Raw genomic sequence first — 10,590 nt, 5'->3', positions numbered from 1 at the left:
CAATTTTTTTTCATATTTTTTTTATTTTGCTATTTTATCAAAGTTTCAATTATGTTTCTTGAGATTTGCATTTAGGAGCATTTAGCATTTTGATCCATCCATTCATAAATTTTTCATTAAGATTAGGTTAGGTTATAACTTCGGTTCGGTTCCTATAATTTGGAGAAAGTTAAAATTTAGTATCATGGTTTTTAACTAGAATTGAGTTTCTTATATTGTTTCTAAAATAAACCGTTTGTATTTCAGGATCGGAGATGTTATTTTACTTTAAAAACTTCTTCCTGTTACACTCTTTATTTTCTAAAACACAGTCCCTTGATATTGATGCATTATCTAATCTTGAGGTTGATCCTAATGTTTCTAATGCTGATTTATTCATGTTGATATGCCTCTCATGTTGCAACTTAGAGACACCAATATTGTTTCTACTTGCAATTTGTTGGCCACCATTAGTTCCTACAAATTCTTCTCTTTGAATTAGAGAATTATTTGTCATATATGATTCACATTCTTAGTCTTATCTGACTTTCATTCTAAACATGACCATAGAATATGAACTAGCTGAGCTGCCTTTTTGCTTATTGGCTATGAAGTAAGATGGTTCCTTTTCATGGATGATGGTGCCTTTTATTGATATAATATATGGTAATACATTATAATATAAATTTTATACTTTAATTTAATTTTATCATGTAAATTTAATTTTTGATATGATTCAAAATTAATTTACGAAATAAAAGTATTTGAATGAATTCAAATATTGATTTAATGTGAATTAGATTCATGTATTAAAATTATAGGTTAAAATTTGATGTGTATATGATACGCATTAAGAATATGATTCAAATTTAGATTAATTAAATATAAAATATTCAATTTAATAATTAATTAATTGGAGAAATAATTAACAATTTAGTTTAAGGAAAATTGTCAAAAATGGCAAATGTGAAAAATATTTACAAATATAGCAAAATTTCAGATTCTATCAATGCTAGATATTGATATATGTACACTGATATGCTTCTATCACCGATAGAATCTATCATTTAGACAACTTTTTCTTCGATCATTCATTTATCCCCTACCTTCTCGCAACAAAACTTCTAAAATTCTCTTCTTGTTCTTCATATTTTGTTCTACATCAATTTTCAAAAATTTGTTTCTAGCATTCTGTTCATTGCTCAATATTTTGGTTCCACAATCAAATTTATCTTCATTCATCTCTATCTATCTCGATCTATCTCCCATACAAAGAGGTATGAATCTATATTCCTTTTATTTAATTTAACAGTCACACACTTATTCTATGTAACTTAACCCTAACTTTTTTTTATATATATAAATAGATGTTGAGCAAGAAGCAAGCAACATCATCAACTAGTAAAGCAGTGAAGTCTAAAGGAAAGGCATGTCAGTCTGTATAGCCCTCTATCTTTGTCTATTTTTGTTTGATTGCTCTATCTTTGTCAATATCAATCTGAATAGTGTTGTATATTTGTGTATTTGTTAGCACTAGGCCTTGGTTTATAACATACTGCTTATTATATCTTTTCCACAGGTCAAACATCATCCAAATGACATAATTATTATGAAAGATGAATACAAAAATCTTTTCCACAGGTCAAACATCATCCAAATGACATAATTATTATGAAAGATGAATACAAAAATCTTGGAATTATTGTATACTGTAGTTTAGACACATTGAATCATATCAAATAAATAATAGACCAAACAATTCTTTCTAAAAGTTTTGAAGAACAACTCTTTTTGGCAACTTCCTTGACATTAAAATGGCCAAAATACCAACACAATTTCAGAATTTCAGAATTTCTTAATAAGGCGGAAGCAATGACATACAAAAAAGGCTAATTTTCTTGCTTTCAACTTCAATGACATATATGAGAATTTGGGCTAAAAGAATTCAGTTTGGTCACTAGATAAAAAGAGCACAAATTTTCATAGTTAAATCTAGGAGAAAAAAAGAGAATAGTTTGAAAAATGTCTTTTTCCCTCACGACGACTTTATAATCAGAAGAGATATAAAGAGAACTTTCAAAACACCACACAATGAGGAAGACTCAATAAAAGAAAAATTAGTTAATCTATATATCTTGGAAGCAATTTTAATTCCCAAGCAACAACACAACCACACCAATCTCCAACATCTAGACATAGTGGATCATGGAGAAACTTTCAAAGACCATCCATGGGGAAGATTATCCTACATCCTAACATATCAATTCTTCAAGAAAGCATCATACAGCAACAAGAATGTTGTATATCTTCAAGGATTTCCTCCGGCATTAGTCTATTGGGCTTTTGAGACAATACCAAGATTTTGCAATTAAGATGTTGGGTTTGGAAGAAAGCTCGGAATTCAAGGCCAACAATCCTGGCAATGGGAATGTTTGGAGTCAAGTGACTAGAGGACTCTAAACATGAACATTTTTTAATATGAGAATGTAAGTAAATTTAGAGCATGTTCTATATATGTCTTTCTCGATAGACAATGATAGATTTCTATCTATGTCTATCTGGAATAGACAAGGATAAAAATCTATCATTGTTTATCAATAAAGTTCTTACTTTTTCGCTAATCATTTAACATCATGTTATTTGTAGTTTTTTATGACATCACTAGACTCAACAAAAGAAGAGTATCAAACAATTTTGAAATATTTCAAAGTGATCGAGGAGCACGAAAAAAACAGATACAAAAAAAATGGAAACAAACATACAAATAATACAAACAAATAGAATCTTCAATAAAATAAGTGAAATCAGAAAAAGCAAGAAAAAATAGAAGCAGAACAAGTTTTGTTACGACAAGGATTAAAAGAGATAAAAAAAAGTATGTTGACATTGATTATGAGAAGCTTCCATGTTGGGCTACATTAGACAAACTTTCACTACAATGAAAGAGAAAGAAAGTGCATATCAATGAGTTGCGGAAACTTGGCCTTCTTGAGGAAGATGAAGAAGTCAGTACAATGGTGGACTATGCAACAACATGCTCTACAGTTAGTGTTTGTTTAAAATTGCTTAACTTCTAAATAAAAAACAATTGTGTTTTTTCTTTTTCTATTGATCCTTGAAACACAAGTGATTTGGAAACAATAGGAACTATAGATTTAGAAATACCAAAAACACAACTAGGGGATTTAGAAAGCAGGTTTAATTCTTTTACAAACAATAAATATGTCTACATGTGATAGTTAGATATAGTGCTCTATATATTTATATATAAGATGCACAATCCTAAACATCTATATGATATTTTTTAACATTCTTACTTTATTTACTAACAGATAGGTGAAGAAACTAAAGAAGAAAATATCGAAATCACAAATTTAGAAACACCAATAACACAAGCATTGATCATTTATATATGTTACACTAGGGATATAATTGGGCTGGGTCGGGTCAGTTTTTCTTCCAACCCGACCCGACTTGAAATGCATGGATTTCTTACTGTTATGATCCAACCTGACCTGAATTTGGGTCGGGTCAAAATGGATCGGGTCGGGTCGAATCTTCTTTTTGTGTATTTCTTCTTTCTTTTCAATGGTGATTGCAAGATAACTAATTTTAATAAATTTGACTCTCATACACATTCATCACAATCACCATAATAGTGCAATTGGTGCAGTATGTTATAATTTACAAGCTTGGATGGATCAAAACCTTGAGCTATCAACAATGCTTGAATGAAAGAACAATGTGGGTCTCCAACATTTAACTTTTCACCTATTAGTTTATTACCACAAATCTAGCCAAGTTGCTTTCCACCTCTCCCTTGTTGCATAGAGAAGGAGTTTACTAATTCAGTGAACTACCTAGAAAAAGAATAATTTATAAGTTAAAGCAAAGAACTTACTATGATGAGGACTAGGGAGTATAAAGTTTATCCATCATTGTGCTTCATGATTCTAAAAAAACAAGATTCAATATTTAACAAGTTAACAATTTAAAACAAAAAGATGTGAATAAAGATTTGAGAGTAGGGATTTAAACCATAGAGTCATGATTCAGATTCTCAAATGCAAATTCCATATCTCCTTTCCTATGTTTATGAATTCTAGATCAAAATGACAAACCGTTAGCTTAAGGAGACAATTTTAAATTTTAAATGTTTACTTCAAAAAGAATACTATCTTCGTCAATTTCTTCAATCATGTCATCCACAATTTGAGGAGTTAATGAACTTCGAAAAGAATCTAACACTCGTCCTCCCGTGCTAAAGGTTGACTCAAACAAAGTGCTTGAAAAAATATATTTGAAGTCACAAACATAGATGCAAAAAACTTCATTGTTACCTCTGAAAAAGTTTTTAGGAACTTTACAAACACTTTTGCATTATCTCAATCTTCAACAGTAGAAATATCATCCTTTGGCAAATAACTAGGGTCGTGCTCCTCTAATCTTTCAAACGTCTTTTAACACTTAATTACTCCATCCAACATAGTAAAAGTAGAATTCCATCGTGTTGGAACATCCATCGTAAGACAATTTTTTGTTGACATTTTATCTTCTTTAGCAAAATCTTTAAACATTTGCAGTTCAGCAGGAGATGACCTAACATACTTCACAACATTTCTCGAATGACAGACCCATGAAAATCTTTTAAGGCATCACTAACAATAAAATTAAGAATATGGGCACAACATCTAACATGAATAAATTGACCTTCCAACACCAACCCATTTTTGCCTCTAAACTTTTTAACCAAGTATGCAAAGGCTACATCATTTGAATTTGCATTATCAACTGTTATAGTAAAGAGTCTATCAATACCCCAACCTTCTAAGCAATTTTCAATGGCTCTCCCTATTGTATCTCGTTTATGATTAGCTATTTGACAAAAGTTCAAAATCCTTTTGTGAAGGTTCCAATCATCATCAATGAAATGAGCCGTTATATAATTTAGCACAGAAGTCCACATATCCGTTGTTAAACAAACTCTTTGCCCACTTCAAGTTAATACACTTTTAACTTTTTTTTTATATACATCTGAAAACAATCATTTGAAACAAATACTCTTGATAGAATCACAACCTTTGGATTTAATGCTCGACAAAATTGATAAAATCCTTCACTTTCTACAAATTTAAATGACAATTCATCCAAGATAACCATACTAGCAAGCATTGTTCTATAATTTTCTTGAGTGAAGAATGTAGCCATTATTACTTTCAGAATCTCCCTCTCCTTCAACATTATCTTCCAATCTTCTTACATTTCTCTAAATGTCTTTTTAAATTAGTTGAACCATTTCTTTTGGAATCACAAGCATATAAAGTCCAACAATGTTTACCAGTAACCCTAGGATATTTAGGATCACATCCTTCTACTTTTATAAAATGTTTTCATCTGATGGTGGTGGTTTAACAGGTTTTCTTTTTCCTAACACTGGACTAGAACAACTTTGTTTTGAAGTTTCGTCGATAGAGAATGAAGTCATCATAATAATCATTAAACAAAACAAACAAAAAAACACATAATTTTTAACTAATAATCATCGAAGAAAACAATAAGTAAAACATATCATAACTTGTTAGTAATTGATTAGGTAACAATCATTGACTTATCACTTATGAGATAATTTACCAAACTTGAACAATAAGTATCATATCATTAAAAAAAAAAGGAAATTGAAGTTCAAATCTAACAAATCTAAAAGAAAATTAAAGCAAAAACAAATCAGCTATCAAACACTTGTTATATCAATGGGTTGAACTTCTTAAAAGGTGACAAAGTTAGAATCTATTTAAAAAGGTGTTTGGTGATCTGTGTGTGGAGAAGAAATTGAACGAAAGCAATAAGGTGGTAAAAGGAATACTTAGAAATTGGAGATTTTATACAGAAAGCAAAAAGTGGAAGGATGTAAAATGACAAACACAAAACATCTGTAAGTTTCCATTGTGACATTTATGGATGTTAGTGAAAGAGGCTTATATGGGATTTCAGTTTGTCCATGGAAGAAAGGAAATCAATTTATGTACATATATTAGATGTATAAAGTCCTTTTTGCTTTTTAAAAGCTAAATCCTTCCACTTTTCTTCTCTACACACAGATCACCAAACACCTTTTGAAATCAGTTTAACCTCAACAGAACTACAAAATCTATGTGTGGTCTCTAACCGCATTCAATAGCAACCTTAATAGCGACTTCTTACGTACATATCCACCCAAGACAGTCAAGAAATATATACACAAACACATACTTCTATTAATCTATACACAAACACATACTACTTTGTGAATACAGAGATTGTTAATTTCTGTCGAAAATAACTAAACTAATTTCACAATGGACGTAACGTAGGCTTCTTCTTTCCAAACCACTTAACTCTGTGTGTGTATCAACAAAGAAAATACAACGAATACAAAGAAAAGGAGAAGAATCAACAAAGCAAAAAGGGGGAAACACTAATAACACACACACACACAAATTAGGATACCGAGTGAACGCAATCTGATCACAAGCCAACACAACTCGAACAAACCATCATCCAAAAAACAGATGCATTCTCAATTAATAGTCACAAAATCAACGAAAATCTATATATCATAGACTACAGACAGACAGTCGTCCACATAATCGTAAGTAAACATAAAATCGTCAAATACCTCAAAGGAGAAGAGACTGATGGAGAATGAGAGACGAAGAACCCAAGAAGACGGAAGATACTACGAACCACCCACGTGAACAGAAACGGAAGACGGAAGACGGAAGCCAGACCTACGTCGGAGGCTGATGGAGACCCACGCCGGAGAAGACCGACAAATGGCAGAGAACGACGGTTTTGGTGGGTGATATTTTTGCACAGAACGCCGTAAAAGACCCACGACGAATGGAGAATGGTGAAGGGGGAATGGCGGACGAATACGAACGAAGATAATGGCAAGGGTTTAATTTTAACTTTAAACTAACTTTTACACTTGCATCGAACCTCGACCCACTTCAATTTGGTTTGGTTCGGTAATATGACCAACTCAATCCAACTTGACCCATGAAACATGGGAAATTATCAAAGATTGTATTAATTGGAAGGGTATAAAAAGATTTGAGATGAGTTTTTAAAAATGATAGGGTTTAGGACAAATAAGCTATAAAAAGTCTATATTGTCTTTCAATTAAAAAAACCCTTAAAATCAACTTTTTGCTTTTATTCTCCTTTCTCCTTCTCCCTCACTTTCTCCTCTACTGAGGCAAAATGCAGCCGACTTCAACTCTTCTCTTTTCTCAGTCGTCGTTGTCTTCTTCATCACCGTCGATTGGTCAAGCACCCATCACTACAACAAAACTCACTTTTTATAACATTTTTCGTTCTTAATTTGTTTAGGTTTTATAATCAAAATTTTCATTCTTAATTTATTTAAGTTTCAGTTTTTCGACAATCGTCGGACGATTTCTTCTCCGTTCAAGCGATTTATTTTCCTCATTTCCAGCGATTTCGGTTAGTACTTCCTCAATTTTTCTTTCTTTTCATCATGTTTGAAGAAAATTGGGATTGTGAGTGTGGCAAATGGTTAGGAAAAATTTTCATTTTGGGTTGCATTTGGACCGGTATTCTATATTTTTTCATTGGGGTTATGGTGCAATGTGCGAGAAGAGATTCGGTGAAAATGTGACAACTTATGAGAGGTTAGTTTAGACACGGGCACAGAAAAGAAAGAACACTAATTCATCGTGGAGCTTGAGCTAATTTTGTATGATTTTGTTGTTTATTTGTATTGCTTTAATATTTATACAGAAAATCAATATACAATATTATTCTACTTGGAATGACATCTTATTGAAACAGATCGCATTCTGAATATTTGCTTGGCATTGAGGAGAAGCAAAGGCAGATGAACTCTCATTTTTGTATTTGATTTAAGTGATAGAAAGAGCCAAAGAAGAGTGAGTTTGAAGGGTTGTCTCTAAGAAATTGATGTAAAAATGAAGCTTCAGAGCTTGAATGAGAATTTGTTGATGTTTGGAGTGGACTTATAATGCTAACGAAGAGGAGATTAGCACCAAAGATTAGGAAATAGGTGACAAAGAGGACCCCTCTATCAAATGCTCACACATGGGATTGCTCTATCGGTTGATATTTTCTCATTTTTAAATAGTTTTATTGGTTCATTTTGTCAAGTTTTGAGTGTAGTTTATCCCAATTTGAAGTACAAGTTTGGGCAAATATTACAAGTGTAGTTTCTAAATTATCCCAATTTGAATTACTTCAAGCGTATATACTAGCTCAATTACTTATGTGCATGTTTATTAACTTTATTAGGCCCTTTAATTTTATCTTGCACGCATCTTGCAACCATCCCGCAGCATTTCTCACCTATCTTGCACGTTTCAAACTTTCACTATGAGTTTCACTGTGAAATTGCTACCCCTACTCAGTCAAATTGCTACCCCTCCTAAGTGATAGAACTAAGTCATGCACGGCGGAAAAAGAATCGAATTTCTACCCTAATTGCCACAATTAACATGTAACCATAAGTTTACAAAAGGTTTGATATCTTCTTACCAATTCTAACCGAGACCACCACTAGTACTCAAATGCTATCCAATTCTTAGGGGAGTGCAACTACGGGACTTTAGTGGAATGACCCGTTAGTTAACGAATGTTGATTAACTCGGTTTAAAAGATTATAATATTTAATTTCTCAATAACAACTTTATTGAACAGAATATGATTTACAAACTACGAGTTTTATAACAAAAAATTCCAACAAACTCCCACTTGGACTAAAATTCCTAGTGGTATGAGAGATGTGGTATGAGAGAATATATATGAAACTAGAGCACATGGCCAATAAGTCTCCCACTTGTCCTAGTTTACAAACATCGTAGACCTAAACTGTGTAGGTGACCCTCAAACACTTTAGCCGTGAGGGCTTTTGTAAAAGGATCAGCAATGTTTTGCTGAGAAGAAATCTAGGTTACTACAACGTCACCACGATGTACAATTTCCCTGATAAGATGGTACATGCGTTCAATATGCTTTCCTCTTTTATGACTTCTAGGTTCTCTTGAATTTGCAACTGCACCACTGTTGTCACAGTATAAAGTGATTGGTAGATGCATATTTGGAACGACTTCCAAATCTGTCAAGAATTTTCTTAGCCATACTGCTTCTTTTGCTGCTTCACAAGCCGCTACGTATTCAGCTTCCATTGTGGAATCAGCTATACAAGTTTGCTTTATGCTTCTCCAAACTACTGCTCCTCCATTTAGAGTAAATATTGATCCTGATGTAGACTTTCTAGCATCTTTATCAGTTTGGAAATCTGAATCAGTGTATCCAGTAAGGATCAGATTCAGTGTATCCAGTAAGGATCAGATCCAGTGTATCCAGTAAGGATCAGATCCTTTGTACCATACATGAGCATGTAGTCTTTTGTTCTTCGAAGATATTTTAGAATGTTTTTAACGGCTGTCCAGTGATCACGTCCACGATTGGATTGATACCTACTGACCATCCCTACTGAGTAGCAAATGTCAGGTCTAGTACATAACATTGCATACATTAAACTTCCAACAGCGGAAGCATAGGGAATATTTCTCATATCCTCAACTTCTTGAGGTGTCTTAGGACATTGTTCCTTTGACAAATGAATTCCATATATGTACGGCAGCAGACCCTTTTTGGAATTCTGCATTTTATATCTAGACAACATTTTGTTATATCTAGACAACATTTTGTCTATGTAAGATGCTTGAGACATGGCTAGTGTTTTGTTCTTACGGTTTCGAACAATTTGGATTTCGAGAACGTATTGTGCATCTCCCAGATCTTTCATTTGAAATTGCATAGCTAGCCATTTCTTGATATCAGTAAGATATCCTACGTCATTTCCAATAAGTAGAATATCATCTACATATAAGACTAAAAATGCTATAATGGAATTGACGACCTTTTTGTAAACACAAGGCTCGTCAACATTTTGTTCAAAGCCATAAGATTTGATCGCAGTATCAAATCTTATATTCCAGGATCTAGAAGCTTGTTTTAATCCATAAATGGATTTTTTAAGCTTACAAACCTTTTGTTCTTGATCTTGTTCTATAAACCCCTCTGGTTGAGACATATAGATACTCTCTTCAAGATTACCGTTCAAAAAAGCTGTCTTGACATCCATCTGCCAAATTTCATAATCATAAAAAGTGGCGATGGATAAGAGTATTCTAATTGACTTTAACATGGCAACGGGAGAGAAAGTTTCCTCATAGTCTACTCCCTCTCTCTGGGTATAACCCTTTGCCACAAGTCGAGCCTTAAAAGTCTGTACTTTACCGGCATGGTCTCGTTTTCTCTTGTAGATCCATTTACAACCAATAGGTTTTACGTCATTTGGTTGATCTACTAGAGTCCAGACAGAATTAAAGTACATAGACTCCATTTCGAGGTCCATGGCTTTGATCCATTGGTCACGATCTACATCTTTCATTGCCTGTTTATAGGTTAATGGATCCTCTATGCCATCGTCAGGTATGACGACTTGAGTTTCAATTAAACCCAAATAGCGATCAGGCTGATGAACAACCCTCCCACTACGTCGAGGCTCTCTCAACTGTTGAGAAGGAT

At 32.9% G+C, this 10,590-nt stretch overlaps 1 long non-coding RNA gene across 1 annotated transcript; it reads right to left on the bottom strand.

Annotated features, from left to right (window-relative positions):
* Positions 1-3,329: 3,329 nt before the first annotated feature.
* Positions 3,330-6,707, bottom strand: LOC116405887. Its single transcript, XR_004218965.1, has 2 exons — positions 6,635-6,707; positions 3,330-3,839 (listed from the first exon to the last, which is right to left on the bottom strand). It is a non-coding gene; the product is annotated as an uncharacterized LOC116405887 (long non-coding RNA).
* Positions 6,708-10,590: the final 3,883 nt, after the last annotated feature.

Source organism: Cucumis sativus, unplaced genomic scaffold (genome assembly GCF_000004075.3).
Source record: "Cucumis sativus cultivar 9930 unplaced genomic scaffold, Cucumber_9930_V3 scaffold41, whole genome shotgun sequence".
NCBI classification, from domain to species: domain Eukaryota; kingdom Viridiplantae; phylum Streptophyta; class Magnoliopsida; order Cucurbitales; family Cucurbitaceae; genus Cucumis; species Cucumis sativus.
This window is presented reverse-complemented; position numbering and strand designations above follow the sequence as displayed.